This window comes from Balaenoptera borealis (genome assembly GCF_965194805.1).
Source record: "Balaenoptera borealis genome assembly, chromosome: 10".
NCBI classification, from domain to species: domain Eukaryota; kingdom Metazoa; phylum Chordata; class Mammalia; order Artiodactyla; family Balaenopteridae; genus Balaenoptera; species Balaenoptera borealis.
This window is the reverse complement of record NC_138874.1, coordinates 74,846,203-74,870,794: the sequence shown is the minus strand read 5'-3', so window position 1 is coordinate 74,870,794 and position 24,592 is coordinate 74,846,203.

Genomic DNA, 24,592 nt, shown 5'->3' with positions numbered 1-24,592 from the left:
GGCCTGTCACTATCGCTGCCTCTCTTGCTGTGGAGCCCAGGCTCCAGACGCGCAGGCTCAGTAATTGTGGCTCACGGGCCCAGTTGCTCCGTGGCATGTGGGATCTTCCCAGACCAGGGCTCGAATCTGCATTGGCAGGCAGATTCTCAACCACTGCGCCACCAGGGAAGCCCCAATCCCTGTACTTTTTTAAGTAAAGCATCATTAGCTTTTTTATACATTCTGAAAACAAATTCTCCAAATTTTTTTCACTTCAATAACATTAAGTGAAAACATACATTAAAATAAGCTCCATATATTTCTAAGAAAACCCTTGATTTGACAAAGACCTTAATAATTACTGAGTCTACAATGTGCTATCTAATAATTTAAAAGGATAATATAATTGTTAACAGTTAACACATAACATTTTACTTAACATCTGAGTATTATCTTCTGTACTGTTCAGTGCTAGGTTAACACAAGCAAAATCGTTTTTTATTTGAAATAACAAGGCAAGGTTTGATACAATTTACTAAGATGAAACACATGTTCACCTTCTTACACTTATTTATATTCTTTGAGCGTATTAAAATGTATATGTTTCCTACATCACCATTTATTAATAATATTCTCCTAGAATGGGTTAAGAGGAGTGACATAATATGCAGTAGTAGAGAACATGATCTTTGGAAGCAGGCTGACAGGTTCGGTCATTAATCAGTGGTGTGACCTTGAGTAAGTAACTTGATCTTGATCTCTCTGAGCCTCAAATTTGGAAAATAATTTCAGTTCTCAGAATGAGGGTCTGATGAAGTAGATGAAGTATGTAAGTGTTCAAATATGATGTCAAATTTCTTTCCAGGTATAACTAAATGACAACAGCCACACCAGCGGCTATCAGTTCTCACTTATAAAATTAGCATCTCTTTATTTATGTATTCCTTTGGGACTTGTTAAAAAAATATATTTTTGGATGATTTAAATCATTTTTTATTGTTAGATTCGAACACTTGAATGCATTCCCAAGATGAACCACTGAGAAGCCCTTATCCCAAATTTTTGAATTTTCAATAAATTATGATGACAGTAGTTAAGTGTTATACCGTCTGGATTCTGATCCTACCACAAATACTTACTAGCTGTGAGACTTCAGTCACGTTTCTTAACTCTAATAAGTGCCTCAGACCTTTTATAAATGAGGATAATTAATGATTGCACCTACCTTGTAGAGTTGTTATTGACTAAATGAATTAAGCACGTTAAAATGTTCAGTCTTGTATCTTGCATCTTGTTAGAAACCCAAACCTGTTATTTTTATTTATTAGTGATTTCTAAGTCTAGGATCTTTCTACCAGCTCAGTTCCCTATAGCCTGATGGATCTTTTGAGAAGATGCAACTTCTATTTTTACTTTTATTTCTAATTTTAATTCATGCTTACTTACTAGAAATGGTACCTAGCAGATCAAATTAATTTCTGCATAATGACACCCTTTGTGATCATATCTAGCTCGTTAGATTGCCATCAACATTTTCTTCTCTTCATTCTTTTAGCCTTAAAATGTAATGTTAGGCTACACTTAAGTTATGCACAGGTTGATTCTATCTCCCTTTGTACAGTGGGAAAACCCCACTATGTGGAAATAAGCATCATATTTACAAGTGTGACTATGAGTTAAAAGCCATGATCTTCAAACTGGTCATCAGCAGCAAAAAGCAGTCTAATATGGCTGAGGTAAGATTCAATTCTACGGCCAAAGTCAAATTTCTCGGTACAAGTATAATCTTAAATCCTATTTGCCTCCTTCAAAGCTTTCTAGAGCATTTTTTTCATATTTTACCACTGACCCTAATATTTCCATATGAATCCATGCCTCACTTTCTAGCACATTAGGTTTTAAGGTTAACTCACTCTTAATCAGTACTTCTGTTTCTGATTTTATTATTTTACTTTCTATTAGTATTTTATTGCCTTTTCCCTTCTGATTTTGTGAGAATTCACTGTTCTCCAGCAGCCCGTCTTTGCAAGCTGCTGATTAGATGATTATTTAGAAGGATGAATTCTAAATCTTCCCTTTGGCAATTTATGTAGCTAAACAGAAATGCAATAAATATATACATGCATACATATATAATAAGGACAGCAAATCTTTAAAAGATTTTACCAAACAAAGGACTAGATGTGTTCTTTCCTTCATAGAATGGGGAGGAAAATAACTATTTGTACATATTTTCTCAAATAACTCAAATGTACTTTAGTATTTGGGTGATTTGGAGAGATAGTATCTGACTAAGATCTTTGGAAAGGAATCAGCTTTCATAGTTTTTAGTGTCATTATTGGGTTTCAAGTTCCTCCCACACTTCACTTTAATGCAAACTCTTTCAAGGCTAATATTCTTAACACACAGTTTCAGTAGTATAATTCCCCAAGCCAAAATAGACAGTGGTTCCACATTCAAGAACTTAAATAGTATGATCTCAACCTATCTGTTGTGTCTACAACTACTTTCCTGCAGTTCTCTATACCCCGGACAAGCCTGTCTCACCTACTTCCTTGCCTTCATCCATCCTTGCACTCTCCCTGCAGTACTCTTTCCCCATCTCATATTTATCTGTGCAATACTGCCTGCCTTTGTGAGCTCAGTGCCCTTATTCTCTAAGAGGCCTCTCCTAATCCTAACAATTAGAAGCAAACATATCTATATATCTAAGTTTATAAGTGTGATGTGGGCACATATTTACTGCTGTTACCACTTTATTAGTTTATTTTCTAATTTTGATATCAAGCCCAAGTGTAGGCACTTCAAAATTAAGTCAGTATGCTTGAAAAGGCTTTGAGAGGTGAGTAGAAGGTGAATGGCTTCACAGACCTCGTCCATTTTGTTAAGTACACAATATCCTATTTCTCTCTGTACAACCATGCTTCCTATTCCTATCAAGAGGAAATAAAAATTGCTAGATTATGAACATGATAGCTGCAGGGAACTCTTCAGTATCTCTTACCAATTTGCTCTGTGTCTTAGTCAAAAAGTGTTTTTAAAAAAGCAAAGCAACCATGGTTAACAGTATATGTAAGATATCTATCAGTGTTTTTGTAGCTTTAAAAAAAATCAGATAGAGAGATACTACCTAATCTCCAAAAATATTAGTGACATCTGTTGAAATGTAAATGTATTTTAGTCTGGTGAAAAATTTTGGTCAAGTATGGTGTCCTGACTTGCAAAGAAAAATTGTCTCTGCGTTATGTCAACAACAATAAAGCAATAAAGCACCAGCTATAGCATGAAAAAATAAGCTAATCCAGGTATTTTATATATAGCTTGCATGCTAACATCTTTGGCTAGGTCTGATGAGTAAATTCTCTGAAGAATTTCCCCTTCCCATTACATTTATTTGCATTTTAATTTGTGGCCATTTATATCTCCGTACCATTGCAGATCTTTTCAGGGAACTACTTTAAATGTTTCATGTACTAAATGGGTATGAGCAAAATACCTCAGTTTTACTAATATCATAACTACATAGGCAGCCACAAAAATAATACTTGAGCTGTAGTTATTCTGATGTCAACTTCTAAGATGAAAATTTTACACTCACTCAAAAATGAAAATACATATACGTAAAACATTTTATGTATGATTTCAGGTGATTCATATGCTTCAAGAAACCCATGGGGTTCCCAACTATGACAGTTTTTAAATATATGGTCACAAGTTTCTTGATATCCTCCCTTTCAGAGATGGGGTCAATGTCCCTTTTCCTTGATTCTAAGTGGGCTGTGATTCGCTTGCAACCAATAGAATATGGCAAGTGTGGCAGTGCATGGCTAGGTTATAAAAGTTGATCTATTTTTCACCTTGTTTGCTAGAACACCGGTGATTGAGGCCCTGAGCTGCCATGTAAGACTTCTGTCTAACCCAAGGTGATTATATTGTGAGAAAGCTGATCCACATGGAGAGGTCAGGTATAGTAGCTTCTGTGGTTGGCAGTCCTAGTCTTTGAGTCCTCATAGTTGTGATGCCAGATATATAAAGTAAATAAGAAAGTAAATAAAATAAAAATAAATTAAAAAGTAAATAGAAAAGTCTTTACATGACTTCAGCCTCAAGGTATTGAGTCACCTCCAGCTTTGAGCCTTCTCAGAAGAGGAATCTTGGGGTAGAAAAAAGGTGCTTCCTCTTTGCCCTTTCTAAATTCCTAACCAACAGAAGCCAAGAACAAATGCATTTTTTTTTCTTTTACACAGTGAAGCTTGGGATGATTTATTATACAGAAATGTTATTCAAAACAACAACATATATTAAAAAGCTTAAGTCTGTAGAGAACAGAAATCCAGAAGCACTGGGCTTCACTGAACTCAGCTAGTCACATAAGGGCTTAAGAACAGGAAAATTTTTGATATTCTGTCTCTTCCTGGAAATGCAGATTCATGAAAATGGACTAAAATTAGCAAATGCAATCCACCAAGTTAACATGTGCTAAGTGACAGCCCTCAACTGTGATCTTTATAAAGATAGATTAGTTTTCAAAAGAAAAAGATATAATTAAAAACAACCAAGTTAGTTAAGTCTTGAGAGGGCACATCCCCCAAATTTGGCATATTGCCAAAGTATTTCTTCTCTATTGGTCAGGATACATTAGGCTCGTGTATGAAAATAAATTAACCATCTTTTTTGTGGCTTCACATAAAGCGGTTTATGTATTGTTCATAACATATTTAGTTCATGGCTGCTAGTTCTGGGAGGGGGTGGGAAATTTCTCCATATAGTTACTCATAACTAACATTTCACCTTATAGTAGCTCTGTCATTAAGGACACATATCTCTAAATTTTGGTGAGAAATGTAAAGAAAGAACTTAAGAATCATGAGGGATGTTTGAAAGGCCAAGTTTGAAAGAAGATAGGTGATTTTTGTCCATATCTTTTTGGAAAACCCAGATAAAATCTTAGATTTAACTACAAAAGAAACATAGCCTCTCTGTGTTCTCAGAAAAAGAAAAATGTAATGGAGTTGGATGAACATCTAACAATGTATTGTCAAACCCTGCTGAAAGCTAGATTTTAATCATTCTATTTATTTTATTAATTTTTTGTGCCACATATATTCCTTTCAGTGTCTGATATTTCTGATGCTAACCAAAATACTTATTTTTAGACCTTTCATGGTATGAATGGCCTGCTATACTGAGGATTAGGTGGCAACTAAGTGAAGAGAAAAATAGAATTTATTGAAAATTATAGAAAATAAGTTGAAAAATACTAAAATAACATACTTTGGTTCAAAGTAAAAAAATATCACCCCATTTTGTATTTGTTTGATCAAAGAAGGACATAAAGGAAATAAGTGAATAATTTATTGTATTAAAAATGTGATAGATTTTGGCAAACACAAAGTGAAACAATGAGCACAAAAGCAGTTTATTGTCACCTATAATATATAAACTCTGTGCTCTAAGACAGTGTGACTCATAATGTTTTAAAGTCGTCTTATTTTTAGTATGGGAAGTGGTAATACAAACTCCTCTTCTGGTTCCAAATGCATTTAATTATTTCTAGTAGTAATTTCCCCAGTGAATCAAAATATTTATTGATTGGTCTGTTTGAAATGACTTAGCAAGCAAACACTCTGGATGAACCTACGTGTCATCCTCTTTATCAAAATCATTAACATCTTCTTTTCCTATAGAAATATTCTTGGCAAAGTCAGGATATTGTTTATTCTACAGAACTATTCTCTTAACAAGTGTGTAATGTCACCTGGTATTTAAATGACTTCAAAACACATGATTAGAAACAGAGAAATAAGTCACTCAATCACCAAAAAAACCTCCTGGCTTTTCTTGAGTCGCCCCTATTGAAATAGTCATCACTCAGATAACAATGTAATCTAGGAAAAATGTTAAGGAAGCAACAATTTGAAGGTACTGGAGGGAAACTTAAAGTAGACAGAAAGTGGAGGGAACTTGAGTCTGAAGGAGGGAAATTACACCAGTTTATACTTGTGGTTTAACTTTTGGCCTGAAGACACTTGGCAGTCTAGGATGGAAGGGGTGGGTGGAGTGAGATGAGGTGGTGGCAGCTGTACTCAAAACGAAAAGCTGCAGTCATTTTAGCTTCAGGTATCAGAGGATGGAATTTGCAGCTTCTTGGGTGGCTGGAAACTAATGAAGGGAATAAGATTTGTGGTTATAAGACTTCTCCTCTGAAGGAATGCCCCAGGTTTGGTGATAGGGGTGTTGGGGGTTTGGGGAACAGCTATACCAAGTATATAGAATAACCAATAAATGGTAGTGATTACTGTTATTATTAATATTATGTTATGAGTTCTGTTTATCTCTTAGAAAATGTCAACCAGGCAGCTGTAAACATTGAAGAGAGAAAAAGTATGTATATAAATATTTATAATGCCTTAGGACAGAATGTAATTTTCATTTTTATTTAAAAAAAATTTATTGTAACTCAAAGCAGAGACACAGAAAATCACACAAAAAGTAAATGTATAGCTTAATGAGTATTGAAATGTGTGAACACTCTTGTTACCACCACCCTATAAAGGCTGAACTTCACCAGGCACCACAGAAGCCCTATCAAGTAGATGCATCCCAGTCCTTCCCTCCTCCAGTAAGTAATCATTACCTGACTTTTAAAATCACCACTACCCTGTGTTTTTTTCATAGTTTATTATTATATATTTTAAGTCTCTTTTAATTTACACAGTCCACGTTCAACCAATTTTCCCCTTAAATTTTATCTGTTGAAGAATCCAGAGCATTTGACCTATGGAATTTTATGGAGAAAGTGCCTCTGTTCTCTACAAATTGGAAGCTGGACCCATAAATTTGACCAGGCTCACATTTGATTCCTTTTGGTACATTATTGTGTTCTTTTATTAGGAGGCATCTAATGTCTGGTTGTCCCTTTTTTAACATTAGCTGCTATTGAAATGCAATGCCTAGATCCATTCTTTTATTTGAGGTTGCTAAATAGTGGTATTCTAACTCTTTCTCACTTATTAGGAAATGTAAAGAGAAAATTCTAATCTACTATTTGATTACCCAGTGGTATTGAATTCATGTAGGAAAGGGAAAATAAATGCTTGACTCTGTCATTTATTTACCAGTTTTCAAGATAAATAATTGGGTCTTAATAATCTTTAAAATTAGTTTTAAAAATATCATTATGGGGGCGGGGCTTCCCTGGTGGCGCAGTGGTTGAGAGTCTGCCTGCTAATGCAGGGGACACGGGTTCGAGCCCTGGTCTGGGAAGATCCCACATGCCACGGAGCGGCTGGGCCCCTAAGCCACGGCTGCTGAGCCTGCGCGTCTGGAGCCTGTGCCCCGCAACGGGAGGGGCCGCGATAGTGAGAGGCCCGCGCACCGCGATGAAGGGTGGCCCCCGCTTGCCGTAGCTAGAGAAGGCCCTCGCACGAACCGAAGACCCAACACAGCCAAAAATAAATAAATAAATAAATAAAGTAGCTATTAAAAAAAAAATCATTATGAACTCATGCATTTAATGCTATTTGGTGGGTTTCAATACATTTTAATCATCATCCTTTTTAAAGATTAAATTGTTCCAATTTTACTAGTAGTTTCTTCCTTAAGTTATAAATTCTTTATTGAAAATTGATGCATGGATAATACACAGAAGGAGTAAAATTGGCATTTGGAGTTTTTTGAAGGACCAAGTTATTCTGTGCCCAAATAGCAGTTCCATTTTAGCATTAAAATACCCCGTTCACTGTTTTTAGTGTGATGTATGTATATGTGTGTATGTGCATGTGTTTGTGTGTGTCCCTTTCTGCACATACATATGTGTGCCTGTGTTTGTGTAACAGAGAAACTCTGTGACTTCTCTTTACAAAATTTTTTATTACTTAACCTTAGAGGGGCTTTATTACATTTCCTTCTCTTGAACGTTTTAAATATTCACTTGATTGTCATCTGACCTACACCATTGCTTCTAAAAAAGACTAATCATAATTTAATTTTTCCTTATAAATAACTAGCTCTTTCAGATAGTGAGCTAAAAAATTTTATTTTACATTCCAATAGTTTGAATTATAGTTAGTATTGATTTTCTATGCTACTGTTGTCAAGTACATGATGTGATCATTCTATATATAGAATTTTTTAAAGAAAACCTTTAAAAATTTTTAGCTTAGTTCTAGTTTGTTTTGTTTTATGGAGTTGTTTTTCTTCTTCAGGAACTCCTGTTATCCATATGTTGGATGTCTTTTTCTATCTTTAATTCTTATCAATTTCTCCCAAACCTTTTAAAAAAAATCTTGTCTTGATTTCATTTTAATTTTGGTTCACCTCGTCACCTATTTTTCTGAAGTTATTATGTGATATGCTCATGTTTTTATTATTTTTAATATGTCTGTGATTTGTTTTGAAATATAATTGTAATTTTGATGTATACTCTGGGTATGTCTTTCTAGCATGCTGTTATTTTCTGTATTCTTTTTAACTTTTATTTATTTTCTAAAATTTCTTTTCTGCCCCACCCCCCTTCCCTCTGGAAATCACCTGTTTGTTCTCTGTATCTGTAACTCAGTTTCTGCTTTGTTATGTTTGCTCATTTGCCTTGTTTTTTAGGTTCCACATATAAGTGAAATCATACAGTATTTGTCCCTTCTCTGTATGACTTATTTCACTTAGCATAATACACTCTGGGTCCATTAATGCTGTTGCAAATGGCAAGATTTCATTCTTTTTCATAGCTGAGTATTATTCCTCTGTGTGTGTGTGTGTGTATATACACCACATCTTCTATTTTTTTTTTTTTTTTTTTTGGGAAACACGGCTAAACTCTTCTTATTGAGATATTACTAACATAAAATATAACAAAAAGGTAGAAAATAAACAGGTATATTGATATCAAAGTAGAATTTATAAGCAAAAGCAATAATAGGAATAAAAAAGGATCTGAAGTTAAATAGGAAAACCATTTAAGATTTAATAACTTTGGAATATATAAAGCAAAAACCGAGAATTACAAGCAAAAATGTAAAACTCCAAAACCATAGTGAAAGGATTTTAATCTATTTCTAGCAGAAACTTGTCTCAAACCGACAACAATAAGGATAGAGAACGATTGTGTCTAATAGAAATGTAATGTCAGCTCCATATGTAATTAAAATTTTTTCTAGTAGCTACATTTAAAATTATGGAAACAGGAAAACTTAATAATATATTTTATGTAACCCAAACTGCCCCAAATGCTATTTCAAGAGATATAAAATTCATGAGATGTTTTACATTCTTTTCATAGTGAGTCTTAGAAATCTAGTTTGTATTTCATACTTACAGTACATCATCTGCCACATTTCAAGTGATCAGTAGCCCCATCTGGTTAGTGGCTACCATGCTGGATAGTCTTGATGCAGAAAATCTAATAGGTAAATATAAAATCCTATACCTGACAGAGTATACATTTTTTTCAAGTACATGTAATATTTACAAAAATTGACCTTATGCTAATTTACAAAAGAAGTCTGATCAAATTTTAAAGAATCAATATTATAGAAGTCACTATCTGACAACAGTACATGTGCCAGGAGCCTTCACAATTTACTAATAAACATCTGTGGTTAAAGAGAATATTACAGTGGAAATTTAAAACATTTAGAACTGAGCTATAATAAAATTTGTCAATATCAAAAACTCGTGAGGTGTTGATACAACAGTTCTTAGAAGTAAATTGATAGCCTTAAGTGCCTTCATGTAAAAACAAAAAAAATGGAAAATAAATTCAACTCAGGAATATGGATGAGGAAGCCAAAACTAAATGCAGATAAAACAATATAACTATAAGGAAGGATTTTGAAGGGAATAATAAGGATAAGATCATAAATTAATGAGATAAGACAGAAAATAGAGGATCATCAAAAAGAACCAAATCTGCATTTTTTAAAATGTCCTTGAATAGCATTTTATTGTATTTAGAAAATGTTTCATAGTTAATTTTTAATTGAAATTTAAGTTTCACAGTTTAATCTTAGTTTTTCATTTCCAGTACAACTACTTTTAGAAATATTTTGTTTTCCACAGACTTAATAAAACCATTCCTTACTAATATCATTTTATATTATATGCTAAACACATACTATGCTATTTTAAATATAACAGCTTTGGAAAGGACTATCCTTAAAATATTCAAGAATATGCACATGAGCATGAGGATCAAAAATTTTTTTAAGTTTTCTAGGTCATTATATTCAGTCTTATTTGGCATATTAAGAGAATTAAAGCAACAACAAAATCAAAATAAAATCAAAGAATTTCCTCCTTAAACTAGTGAAAGACCCACAAAAACAATTGTATTTGGACTCAGATAAAAAGAGTTGCTCTTTTTTTTTTCCTTAAAGGAAATTTAACCTAAATGTCAAAACAAGAAATGGAAATCTCTATATTCAACTTTCTCCTAATGAAAATGTAATCAAAGATAAGCTAATGCCTTCATAATTAGAAAATAATGAATAATAGTGTCCTTAAATTAAGGGGCATTAAAATATGACCAAAGGTTGTGGTGGGGGATGAGTACAGTAAATATATAGTGAAGAATACTAGAAGTTACAACATAAATAAGTACTAAATTGTATAATGGATGATTTCATATTTGGCAGGTACCTAGGTGAGATTCATATTCTGAAAGCAAAATTTTTCTTACAGTCATATATTTAAATAATAATACATATATGCAAATAAATTTTTCATGACATCCCCAAATTACTAAATTCCTAATAGGAACAAGTTGCTAATAGAAAGAAAGATAAAGTCAGAAACAAACTGAGAAGCTTCTGTAAGAATGTTGAGTTCTAAATGGAAAATCTATGGGATTGTAAGCAAAGGGAGCATTTTTTACATATTCAATTGAAAGGGCATATTTAATGACTAACTTGAGAGATGATATTAAACAGTAAGATTTATCTTTGAGGCCTCTGTTGAATAATTAATAACTATAATAATATAATATATAAGTATATTATATAATATAGTTACATATTATGTATGCATTATATATGTGTAAATAATATACAAATATAATAATATATGTCATTAGTAGCATTCATCAAATCCCTATGGCTTTCTGCCCTCTGTGCATATGGTAAAATTTTACTTCCAAACCATCTGAAAAAGTTAGGCATTGCCATGTGACTTCTTTTTTTTTTTCTTTTTAAAATCAGTCATCAATTTTATACACATCACTGTATACATGTCAATCCCAATCGCCCAATTCAGCACACCACCATCCCCACCCCACCACAGTTTTCCCCCCTTGGTGTCCATCCATTTGTCCTCTACATCTGTGTCTCAGCTTCTGCCCTGCAACCTGGTTCATCTGTACCATTTTTCTAGGTTCCACATACATGCGTTAATATACGATATTTGTTTTTCTCTTTCTGACTTACTTCACTCTGTATGACAGTCTCTAGATCCATCCACGTCTCAAAAAATGACTCAATTTTGTTCCTTTTTATGGCTGAGTAATATTCCATTGTATATATGTACCACCACTTCTTTATCCATTCGTCTGTCAATGGGCATTTAGGTTGCTTCCATGACCTGGCTATTGTAAACAGTGCTGCAATGAACATTCGGGTGCATGCGTCTTTTTGAATTACGGTTTTCTCTAGGTATATGCCCAGTAGTGGGATTGCTGGGTCATATGGTAATTCTATTTTTAGTTTTTTAAGGAAACTCGATACTGTTTTCCATAGTGGCTGTATCAATTTACATTCCCACCAACACTGCAAGAGGGCTCCCTTTTCTCCACACCCTCTCCAGCATTTGTTGTTTGTAGATTTTCTCATGATGCCCATTCTAACTGGTGTGAGGTGATACCTCATTGTAGTTTTGATTTGCATTTCTCTAATAATTAGTGATGTTGAGCATCTCTTCATGTGCTTCTTGGGCATCTGTATGTCTTCTTTGGAGAAATGTCTATTTAGGTGTTCTGCCCATTTTTGGATTGGGTTGTTTGTTTCTTTAATATTGAGCTGCATGAGCTGTTTATATATTTTGGAGATTAATCCTTTGTCCGTTGATTCGTTTGCAAATATTTCCTCCCATTCTGAGGGTTGTCTTTTCGTCTTGTTTATGGTTTCCTTTGCTTTGCAAAAGCTTTTAAGTTTCATTAGGTCCCATTTGTTTATTTTTGGTTTTATTTCCATTTCTCTAGGAGGTGGATCAAAAAAGATCTTGCTGTGATTTATGTCAAAGAGTGTTCTTCCTATGTTTTCCTCTAAGAGTTTTATAGTGTCCGGTCTTACATTTAGGTCTCTAATCCATTTTGAGTTTATTTTTGTGTATGGTGTTGGGGAGTGTTCTAATTTCATTCTTTTACATGTAGCTGTCCAGTTTTCCCAGCACCACTTATTGAAGAGACTGTCTTTTCTCCATTGTATATCTTTGCCTCCTTTGTCATAGATTAGTTGACCATAGGTGCGTGGGTTTATCTCTGAGCTTTCTATCTTGTTCCATTGATCTATGTTTCTGTTTTTGTGCCAGTACCATATTGTCTTGATTACTGTAGCTTTGTAGTATAGTCTGAATTCAGGGAGTCTGATTCCTCCAGCTCTGTTTTTTTCCCTCAAGACTGCTTTGGCTATTCGGGGTCTTTTGTGTCTCCATACAAATTTTAAGATTTTTTTGTTCTAGTTCTGTAAAAAATACCATTGGTAATTTGATAGGGATTGCATTGAATCTGTAGATTGCTTTGGGTAGTATAGTCATTTTCACAATATTGATTCTTCCAATCCAAGAACATGGTATATCTCTCCATCTGTTGGTATCATCTTTAATTTCTTTCATCAGTGTCTTATAGTTTTCTGCATACAGGTCTTTTGTCTCTCTAGGTAGGTTTATTCCTAGGTATTTTATTCTTTTTGTTGCAATGGTAAATGGGAGTGTTTCCATAATTTCTCTTTCAGATTTTTCATCATTAGTGTATAGGAATACAAGAGATTTCTGTGCATTAACTTTGTATCCTGCAACTTTACCAAATTCATTGATTAGCTCTAGTAGTTTTCTGGTGGCATCTTTAGGATTCTCTATGTACAGTACCATGTCATGTGCAAACAGTGGCAATTTTATTTCTTCTTTTCCAATTTGCATTCCTTTTGTTTCTTTTTCTTCTCTGATTGCCGTGGCTAGGACTTCCAAAACTATGTTGAATAATAGTGGTGAGAGTGGACATCCTTGTCTCATTCCTGATCTTAGAGGAAATGCTTTCACTTTTTCACCATTGAGAATGATGTTTGCTGTGGGTTTGTTGTATATGGCCTTTATTATGTTGAGGTAGGTTCCCTCTATGCCCACTTTCTGGAGAGTTTTTATCATAAATGGGTGTTGAATTTTGTCAAAAGCTTTTTCTGCATCTATTGAGATGATCATATGGTTTTTATTCTTCAATTTGTTAATATGGTGTATCACATTGATTGATTTGCATATATTGAAGAATCCTTGCATCCCTGGGATAAATCCCACTTGATCATGGTGTATGATCCTTTTAATGTGTTGTTGGATTCTGTTTGCTACTGTTTTCTTGAGGATTTTTGCATCTATATTCATCAGTGATACTGGTCTGTAATTTTCTTTTTTTGTAGTATCTTTGTCTGGTTTTGGTATCAGGGTGATGGTGGCCTCATAGAATGAGTTTGGGAGTGTTCCTTCCTCTGCAATTTTTTGGAAGAGTTTGAGAAGGATGGGTGTTAGCTCTTCTCTAAGTGTTTGATAGAATTCACCTGTGAAGCCATCTGGTCCTGGACTTTTGTTTGTTGGAAGATTTTTAATCACAGTTTCAATTTCATTACTTGTGATTGGTGTGTTCATATTTTCTGTTTCTTCCTGGTTCAGTCTTGGAAGGTTATACCTTTCTAAGAATTTGTCCATTTCTTGCAGGTTGTCCATTTTATTGGCATAGAGTTGCTTGTAGCAGTCTCTTAGGATGCTTTGTATTTCTGCGTACACCACATCTTCTTAATCCGTTCATCTATTGATGGACACTTAATGTTGATTCCATATCTAGGGTATTGTAAATAATGCTGCAATGAACAGAAGTATGCGTATATCTTTTCAAATTAGTGTTTTTGTTTTCTTTGGATAAAAATACCCAGGAGTGGAATTGCTGGATCCTATGGCAGTATTTTTAATTTTTTGAGGAATCTCCATAATGTTTTCATAGTGCCTGCACTAATTTACATTCCCAACAACAGTGCATGAGGGTGTCCTTTTCTTCACATCCTCAGCAACACTTGTAATTTGTTGTCTTTTTGTTGATAGCCGTTCTGACAGGTGTGAGGTGATATATCATTTTGGTTTTGAATTGCATTTCCCTGACAATTAGTGATGTTGAGCATCTTTTCATGTGCCTGTTGGCCATCTGTATATCTCCTTTGGAAAAATGTCTATTTGTCCCATACTTTAACCTTTTTTTTAATGTTAAATTGTATGAGTTCTTTGTATATTTTGGATATTAACCGAATATCAGATGTATTGTTTGTAAATATCTTCTCCCATTCAGTAGGTGGCCTTTTTGTTTTGTTGATTGTTTCCTTTGCTGTAGTTTGATATAGTCCCATTTGTTTATTTTTGCTTTTGTTTTGTTTAAGGTGTATTTGAAATTTTTCTTGTTTCCTGAGGTAGGCTTCTATTGCTATAAACTTTACCTCTTAGAACTGCTTTTGCTGCATCCCATAGATTTTGGAATGTTATGTTTCCATCTTCATTTGTCTAAAGGTATTTTTTTTTATTTCCTCTGATATCTTCATTGACCCATTGGTTGCTTAGTAGCATATTGTTTAGACTCCAAATGTTTATGGTTTTTTGGAGATCCTTGTAGTTAATTTCTAGTCTCATACTGTTGTGGTTGAAAAAGATGCTTGATACGATTTCAGTCTTCTCAAATTTACTGAAATTTCAATCTTCTTAAATTTGTTTCATGGACTAGCATATGATTTCTCCTAGAGAATGTTCCATGTGCACTTGAAAAGACTGTGTATTCTGCTTTTGTGGATGCAACATTCTGAAGATATTTACTCCATCTAGTCAAACGTGTTGCTTAAGGCCAATATTTTCTTACTGGGTTTCTGTCTGGATGATCTGTTCATTGATATAAATGGGGTATTAAAGTCCCCTACTCTTATTATAATATTATCTATTTCTCTCTTTATGTCTTTTAATATTTGTTATATCTGTTTAGGTGTTCCTATGTTGTTGCATATATATTTACAAGTATTATATCTTATTTTGGGATTGGTCCCTTTATCAGGGTCTTCCTACTCAGCCATCTTGGTTTCCCTCTCAAGTGGTATTTTTAATAGAATATCTTTGAAATCAAAAAGTACGAAACTCAGAGGTGGCAATTTAGGCTAAATATATTTGAAAAAGGGTTAGACTAAAGCTGGGTAGCCTACTGGAAATAAATTAAGTTTAGCATTCAAGAGACTTGGGTTCCAGTTGAGGTTCTACCAATAGTGAGCTGTATAAATTTAGGCATTTAACAAACAATATGCTTTAGTTCCTTGTTCTAAGGTAGGCATGCTAGTTCTTTCTAACCTCCTCAGAGAGATTTTTTAATATCAGCTAAAATCAAAACATGTCATGGGGAAATGCTGACAATAAAATTAATGAGTAAAAACGGTAGGATATAAAATTATATTTATTAAAATAAATTCAATTTTATATAATAAAAAGGTTTATACATCTGAAAGTATATATCTATTTAAATAAGAGATATTTAAATAGATATATACTTTCAGATGTATAAACCTTTTTATTTATATAAAATTGAATTTATTTTAATAAATATAATTTTATATCCTACCTTTTTTACTCAGTGACTTTCACTTTCTTATTTGTATATTTCAGTATTACTAAAGTTATAGTTTAAATCAATGTTTTAGTTGTAATGCTGCTGGGATTGTATTTTAAAAGTTGAAAGCATTGTGTTAAGGGAAATACATTATTTGATGAGAGGAAGGAAGTAGATTATAGTTAGAAAAGAGAACAAGGCTGAAGGTCACATGAACATTGGTTTTAATTCTATGTCTGCGAAATATTAACTACGTGCCCTGGGGCAGAATGTTTGGCTGCTCTAAACCACAGTTTCATCATCTGTAACATGACAGTAAAAATGAGTTTTAATTTTTATTGTTTACAATAATAGATTAATAAAGTCCAGCCATTTATAATCCCCAAATACTATTCTTTAGTGGTTTTGTTTGTTAAATTTCCAAAGAAGTTTTCAATTTCAGTGAAACGATTCCAGAACCAATTTAAATTAAATATACTTAAGGAAACAGCTGCTTTACTTCACTTCTTCATTAGTATCTATCATGTTAGTCCCTTTGTCCACATGGGATATTATTTTTAATTTTGATAATTTGATATAATACTTAATTTTGTTATTTTAGATGTGGGTGTAATTACACTTGCCTATGCAGGTATTATGATAACAAAATTAAATGAGACATTATATGCAAAATGTCTGGCTTAGAGAAGAAGCTCCCATTACTAGAGGAAGGATAGTGAGACTTTGGCATTCACTGAAGTTAAGTACCACTGATAGATCACCCAAAACATCCATTTTAGTGTGACTCAGCAATCAGAGGAAGCAAACAGCCATATATAGAACATTCTTGGAAAAATTGCCAAGTCTCTGCATTGCGTAGAGAAAAAAGATCCTAGATTTTTGTTTTAATGCTACAATGTAGTGTGCACACTTGTAAACATCCTATAAAATAAAGAAGATAAACCTCCATTAGATATGAAAATTATTTTCTCCTTTTCAGTTTAGTGATAGCATAGGCTTAAGAAATGTACACTACATTATATTTTGAAATATCTAAGCTATATTTCTCTATAATAATAGCTTTATTAAAATTTACCTGAAACTGGAGACCAAATTCTGTAAACTTAAAGCAGTGCGTGAAATAAGGCATTTGCCTAATACTATCTATTGCTATTGTTGTCCTCTAGAGATAAGCATAAAATGACATTGGATAGTCTATTATATGCGTATTCAATTATAAATACATTAAAATCAGAAAGTGGAAAATGAGAATGCAATATCTGTTCACCTTACCCTGACATGCCTACCACAGTATGGGTTCATTAAAATTCAACAATTCTCAAAAGTTGTACCTGTTTTGGTTTTTACATTTGCCTTTTTTTTTGTAAAAAAATAAGCAAATCAACAACAACAAAACAACTATGAACATGAAATTTACCTAATATTTTACTTGAGCTTGAGTCTCCTTCCAATAGGACAGTCCTACAAAAGGGGAAATTTTTTCAATATATTGATACTAAGTTTTCCTATCAACAGCCACACTTAGAGAATATGTTAGTAGAATAAAAAGAAGAGAATTAATGCTATTATCTGCTCTTCCCTGCATTCAATGAACATTCCTCTGCCTAAGTACATACCATTAAATGACATTTTAACATAATTATTCACAATAAAATGTGCTGATGTCCATTCAAAATTATAACCAAATCAACATCTTTAAAATTAACCTGAGTCTGCTACCTGTCCGTGTGTTGGCAAAAGTAAAGGGAATTGACAACAGTTAGAAAAATTCAATCACACTGAAAATCATGCCACTTCCCTTCATTTATTACTCTTTACACACCAGCATACATTGTGATACAGTTTAACTAGAACAAATATTTGATATGCACATTATATCTACTAGACTCTGTGCCAGCAACTTAAGGGGTTTCAAAGAGATGAGTGGGTCTCATGATTTCACCTCATTAATTTATGAGGATTAGAGTAGAATATAAATATCATAATATTAGCCATTATAAGATAAATGCCATTCAAGTTTATAGGGAGAGCATTCAGTATACAAAAAAAGAGAAGCTATCCATTGTAAGAATAGAAAATTTTCATGGAGAGGTTGGGATTTAGAATGGACTATATTCCTAGGAAAGAGGTTATAGTGAAGTTTGGCAGAAAAACATGTAGTAAGCAAAATCATGAAGCTGTGTGGTATGGATGGTATGCTTAAGAACCAACATGCAACCTATAGAAGAGAGTCATGGAATACAGGTAGGAGTGTAGGAGGACAGGGGAAGTGGTATCAAGGACCTTTGTCAAAGTGATGGAAAACAAGAACAAAAAATTCCAACTTAACTCAGAAAAACAAGGGAGGCTTTAAAGTTTTGTTAACAGGGGAACTGATTATAATAACCAACCTCCAAGATAGCCCACAGTGATTCCACTTACTGGTATTTGCACATGTTTGTAGTACCCTTCCATATTGTACAAGTTTGTCTGTGTGACCAACAGAGTAAGTCAGATGGATGTATGCCCCTTCGGATTAAGTTATAAAGCATACTGTGTTTTCCATGTTATTCTCTCTTTCTCTCTCTTTCTCTGTCTTCCTTTCCTATCATTCATTCTTGGGGAAGCCATTTCAGGAGTAGCTCTATAAAGATGATGAAGGACTGAAGCTTCCTGCCAATAACTACATGAGTAAGCTTAGAAGGAGAACTTCCAGTCACAGTCAAATCTTCAGATATTATAGCCCCACTGAACACTTTGACTGCAGCCTCATGAGAGACCTTGAATATAATCACACAGCAAAAATCCTCACAGATAACTGACCTTCAGAAGATGTGTGAATAATAAATTTTTGTTGTGTTTAAAGTGAAGTTTGGGTACTATTACTTATGCAACAATAGATACCTACTACAATTATGCATGGACTTTGTGACAATATTATTTATACAGCAGTAAAATTCTGAACAAATTAGAAGAGAAAGATATAAGAGGTGAGAGGACAAATTTTAGTAACTTACCACATACTGAGCCTCCTGCCATTTGCTTTGTATGCATTTCCTCATTAAATGACCAGGTATGCTTTGAAGAGAGGTATTATTTGTATTCTTATTTTATAGAAACTTAAATAATTAAGCAACTTGTCCAAGATCGTATAGCTACTAAGTGATGAGCCAAAATTCAAACTCTTACTTGTTTATATAAATGTGTTGGTTGAATTAATGAATAAACATATGGGAGGACATTTTATGAGTTACTGTAATGTGCTACTGATACTTTTCCCTTGCTTTCAAGAAAATCTGGAACGATTCTGAATTAATCCTAAGAACATTTTCGTTGTAGTTCCCAAATAAGTGTAATCGAAGAAAAATTTCCAAGAAAATTCATAGCTTAGCATACTTCCCTGGTCCAGATGTAGTTAAAAATTTCATAGTGCAATTCTTTGCAAAAACTCTAAACTACCCTGTGTGACTTTTTATGTATAAGCGATTTCTAGGAAGTGCTTGCTTTCGACTTCTTTTGAAGTTTCAAGCAAAAAAAAAAACATAGAAAAAATACTCCAGGAAAAAATTTGAACTCCTGAAATGGGATTCGCTTCAACACAGTTAAATAAAAAGTTTTCACATGAGATCCAAGCAAGGGTGGAATAAACACTCAAATAGAGGGAAAAGGGGTGGGGGAAGGAGAAGTAGCAAAGTAAGAGCAATATTCACAAAACTCAGTTTATAAAACAAACATGCAGCTAAAAATACTGAGATCAACATTAATACCTAGTGTAAAACCCCAACAGATTGTCTTAAAGCTGTATTTTAAGAAGCAATAGAGCATAGATGCCAGCCAGAACTAGCCTGTCTGGATTTACATCGTAACTCTCCTTTTTATGGACCACATAACCTTGGGAAGTTACTTACCCTGCATACCTCATCTTGAAAACGGGATGATAATTGTGCTTATTAACCCCTAGGGCTGTTGTGAAAATTAAATGAGTCAAAATATGCATATAATTTTGAAGAATGACTAGCACAGATTAACTGCTATATATCCATCCTGAGAGGTATATAAAGTTGGGGGGTATGGAGATGGCATTTTCAGGGCAATTCTGTTAGTTCTTACATTTAGTAACATAAATTTAACCAAAGCTTGAAGAAGATACAGATTTATATCTGTATAAATTAGCCGCCCCCAGAGGAGAGGCCAATATGTCTACCAGTTAGATTTCACCAATGACCATACACACTAAATCAGTCTTAATTCCATAAGACCAGAGGAGGGCCATTTCTCCTTAAATTTTGCACCCTAGGTAACTCACTTGTCTCACCCTGTTTCATTTCATATTTGAAATGAAAATGTAAAGAAAACACACAGTGTATCTCCACGAGACTGTGTATTATAAGAATATCCCTGCTGTTCTCTAAGGGAGCTATGAAACAGTAATTAAGCACACAAAAAATAAAATTTCATGAATAATCGTAGGTCCCTATATTTCCTCTTCACTTTAATCATCATTTTCAACAGATAATTGTCACAATTGTGGTTTAGAAATCTGTAGAAATTGAAAAATGACTCAAAAATAGATTTATTTCCAGCTGAGGTCCTCCATGAACTAGGAAATATATGCAGTTGGTGCAAGTTGCTTGCAATTTATTTCTAAAAATCTTCCCTGGTTTTGCTATAAGGGTTCTAAATATAACTGCCTATAAAAGGTGTTAAAATGCAGAGGTAACACATGTATGAACAATATTTCTGCTCTAAGCAGAGTTCACAAAGTCTATAGTTTCCCATCAGTATTTCTCTGCAGATTTTTGCTGATTAGACTCTCTATTCTTGACTGGAAGATACATGTTTATCTTCCGAAAATATCAGAGATCATTGGAGAGAAAACTCTGTTTTAATTAGTATAAATAGTATTTTGTTCGTAGTTAAAGCAAAATATATGATGATGTTTGAAAATTTTTATTAGGAAACACTTTTTGAAGAACTATTCCATCTAAAAAGGCATTTAAAACTCAATGGTATTCCATAGGATAACTAGAAAACCAGAGTAGATGTGAGTGATAGGCAACCTTCGGAGACATTTAAGGAGAAACTTTCTAAAAATGCAGCTGATTAGCAATAAGAATAAAATTGGCTAGCTTTTACCATACATGTACTATGTACCAAATACCGTGTTAAGAGATTTATTATCTCATTCCAAGTATAAAGGATGTACAGGGTAGGTATTAAAATTGTTTTTCTTTTGCATATGAAAAAAATGAGGTGCAAAGGGAGTAAATGTATTTCCAGAGGCTAATTCTTGATGTAGTTATTATTTGAACACAAGACCGTACCAAGGTCACTGAAACAACGTGTAACTCTCTCTCCAAGAGCTTAGACATAATGTGTTAGGCACATGGAGGTGAGGGCATAGGGAGGTCACTGAAAATCCTGAAAAAAAAAAACAAAAAAAACCTGACAACAAGGAAGTAGAGCTCTGAAAGATCAGTGTGCAGAAATGATGAAAAGAAAAACATCTTGGGATCAGGCTGACCATTCCCAAGGCTGCTGAAAGACGAAAGAATGAAAGATGAATGAAAAATAGTGTAACACCTTTCATATTTTGATTTCTACAACAAAAGTGTTAATAGCCAGTATTGATTGAGAGACTGTGCACATGGCACTGTGCTTAGTATTTTACATGCATTATCTCAAAGCATCCTACCCGATCCAGTAGGGTAGGTGCTATTATTATCCTCACTTTACAAGTGAAGAAACTAAGGTTTCAAGACTTTAAGTAACATGCCCAGGCTGTGCAGTTAGTAAGTCAGGAAGTCCCAGGTCAAAGCTGGACTTAATCTGAATGCAGGGCCACCTGAATGCAGTCAACCACCAGGCTATATCCATCCCATTATTTTATATTCATGCATTCTTTTGAGTCTCACAACAACCTCGTAAAATACATAGTGACTAATGTAAAAGGTGAAACTCAGAAATGTTAAGGGACAACCCTAAGTCATATACCTCATATTCAAACCCCAGTTTGATCATATTGATGGCTAGAAGTATATGAAACATGCGCTAAAAACGAAGTCTTTCAAAGCAAATGATTTCCCAGAGAAGTGTCTATAAACTTCCTGCTTTGCTGAAAGATTATTCTCAATTATAGACCAAATAAAATATTCCTTTGTGATGTTTTCAATACTGAACAATTGTTTGCTTCTCCCTAAGATCATTTTGTATTTATCATTTCAGAGCTTCCAGGTACTCATTGATGAGTTCATTGAGAACAGCATTTATGAAATAAAAGAATTAATCAGCATTGATTTGTTTTTATTCCAAAAGAAAAAGAAAAATAATAAAAAGATATCCATAGCAAATTTTAATGTATTTTTCAAATAGATTTAATATTAATTTCATTAATGATTTCCATCTAAGAGCCTACAACAGACTGTATTGGCTTTGCATGGACTTATACTGCTTATCACACACTGAAAAATTGTAAAACATAATAGTTTCACAACAAGACCTAGCATCAGTGCTAATGAGAATGTTCAGGGAGAATGAAAATACAGAAGTGAAAAGATTACTCCCTGAAAGGGAGATGATATGTCTAAGTTGAGATCAGAAGGAGGTAAATCAATAGTAGGAGAAGGCAGATAACCACCCCACCCCTGCCCTGCTGCCACTCTTGTTATTGATGAGGATTTTATGTGCCTGTCAAATGGACATTTCTTTTTTTCTTTTTCTGGACTTGGAGAAACCAGGGAAGTTTGTACGTGATATTCTGCTGTCACTGACAAATGAGACAGGAATCAGCCTCCTTCACTAGGATGATAATTGTCTTTGACACTCTCTGTTGACAGCAGTAAGCATGGCCAGAGATTGATGCAGACACTTGACCCAACATTTCCTTGATTTCGATTTTTCCTAGAAGTATAAGGATTTTTTTTAACCTTTGCTTGTTTTTAATTGTGAAGCTCAAATTTCAAACTACATTACAAGATGAGCATATATAGTATATAACTTTAAATTCTGTTAGTATAAAAGTGAGGTGTACAACAAAAATTAAGACAAATGGAATTTCTTTATAAGTTAATATTCTCATATATGGAAAGTCTGAGAAATAATAATATATTCAGGTTGTCTTACCTCCTCCTACAACCACAGTACATGGTAAACATAATAATACATTTTTCCACTCATTTTTCTCTTGAACCCGGGATAGGTAATCACTCCCAAATGTCCAATAGTGGCTCAGTTAATGAACCCCATTTGCTGTCCCTGCTGTAAGCCATGATTAAGTATCTCAAACAGATAACTAGCCTGACATAATTACAAAGCAAAACTTTGGGCTGTGAAATCATAGAATAGAACACAGATTATCAGTGAAATATAGGAGTAACATAGAATCAGTAGCTTTTCATGTCAATCCAGCAGTTCTTTCCTTTATACCAAACTAAGAAATTCTTTCTGCTGCTGAACCACGGAGTCAACAACAAAAAAAAGGGAATTTTAAGTAGCTGCAGAAAACATTTTGCAAAGCATGGATATTCTACGTGTTGAAGGCATTTAATGACTAGGTCCTATACAATGTTTGTGCTGCTGGGGGATGGGGGGATATTTGAGAAGTAATATCTTCCAGAGAAATCAATTCTTAAAATAATAAATATTAAAAATAATATTAAAATTTTACAAAGTTTAAGGCTTTGTAATAATTGTCTGAAGCAAAATAGACTTTCAAAAATCACTAGGCAAGCATTCAAACTATTACTCCTGCTAGACTGCTAGACTAGCTGAGGAAAATTAAGCCTAATGGCAATAAAAATAGGAACCAATATCAGAAATGTTAAAGTCAAAAAATTATTATTTAGGAATAAAGAGGTAAAATGTGCATACTTCTCCTTCAAAGAGTAAGTTCAGCCTTTAAGCAATTATTTTTTTTCCTTTTCCTTATACTTTCAAGTCATAAAAGGCCCCAGAATGTGATGGCCCCTATCTGGTGCTATCAGAATCAATATTTGGGGGTTCAGGTTGAGTAGGTATGAGTCAACAATTCCTTATAAACAATTCTGCATCTTTGAGTGCTTTATTTTACACAAGTACCAGTAGAGTTAGGTTTGGTATAAGCAGCTCATAGGAACTAAATTAGAAAGAGAAATATGAAAAGGGAATGAGAATCTTCCTGAAATCTCAAATTCAAGCAAAAGCAGAGACTGAAGTCTTGCTATAATCCCTAGTAAAAGAAAGTTCATTGATTTCTTCCTTGTTGTTTTAATTTAGGAAATATAACTGGCAGTTATGTAAGTACTGACTCTAGACACACACTGAAAGGATTTGAATCCTAGCTTCTCCTAATAACTCTCTGGTTTTAGGAAAATTATTGAAATTTTCTGACTTTCAGCTCACTCATTTTTAAAATATCAGAAATAATAGTATCCATCAATACTTCGTTAAGGTTGTTATAAGGGTTAAATGAGGTTAAATGTGAAAAGTATTTAGCAAAATATCTAGCACATAGTAAATGCTCAATAAATGTTAGCTGCTATTTGCTACTAATAATACTATTGTGTAAAATTTACAGTAGGCTTCCTCATTTCCTCTGGACCCACTTCCTCTCACTCTTCATCCACTTGGAATTCTGAATCTCTCCCACAGTTGCAATACTTTTTCAATCCCTTCTCTGTCCTTTATTTTCTTTGCTGATTCAGACTCTCTTTGACATCTATTTATTTCATGCCTTTTTTCCATGTTCAGTCTCCCCTACAGTTGCAAACAGATCCCAAGGGAGCAACTCTCCATGTAACCCCAGTCCCTTTCCATCAGGAATAGCCTATTACTTC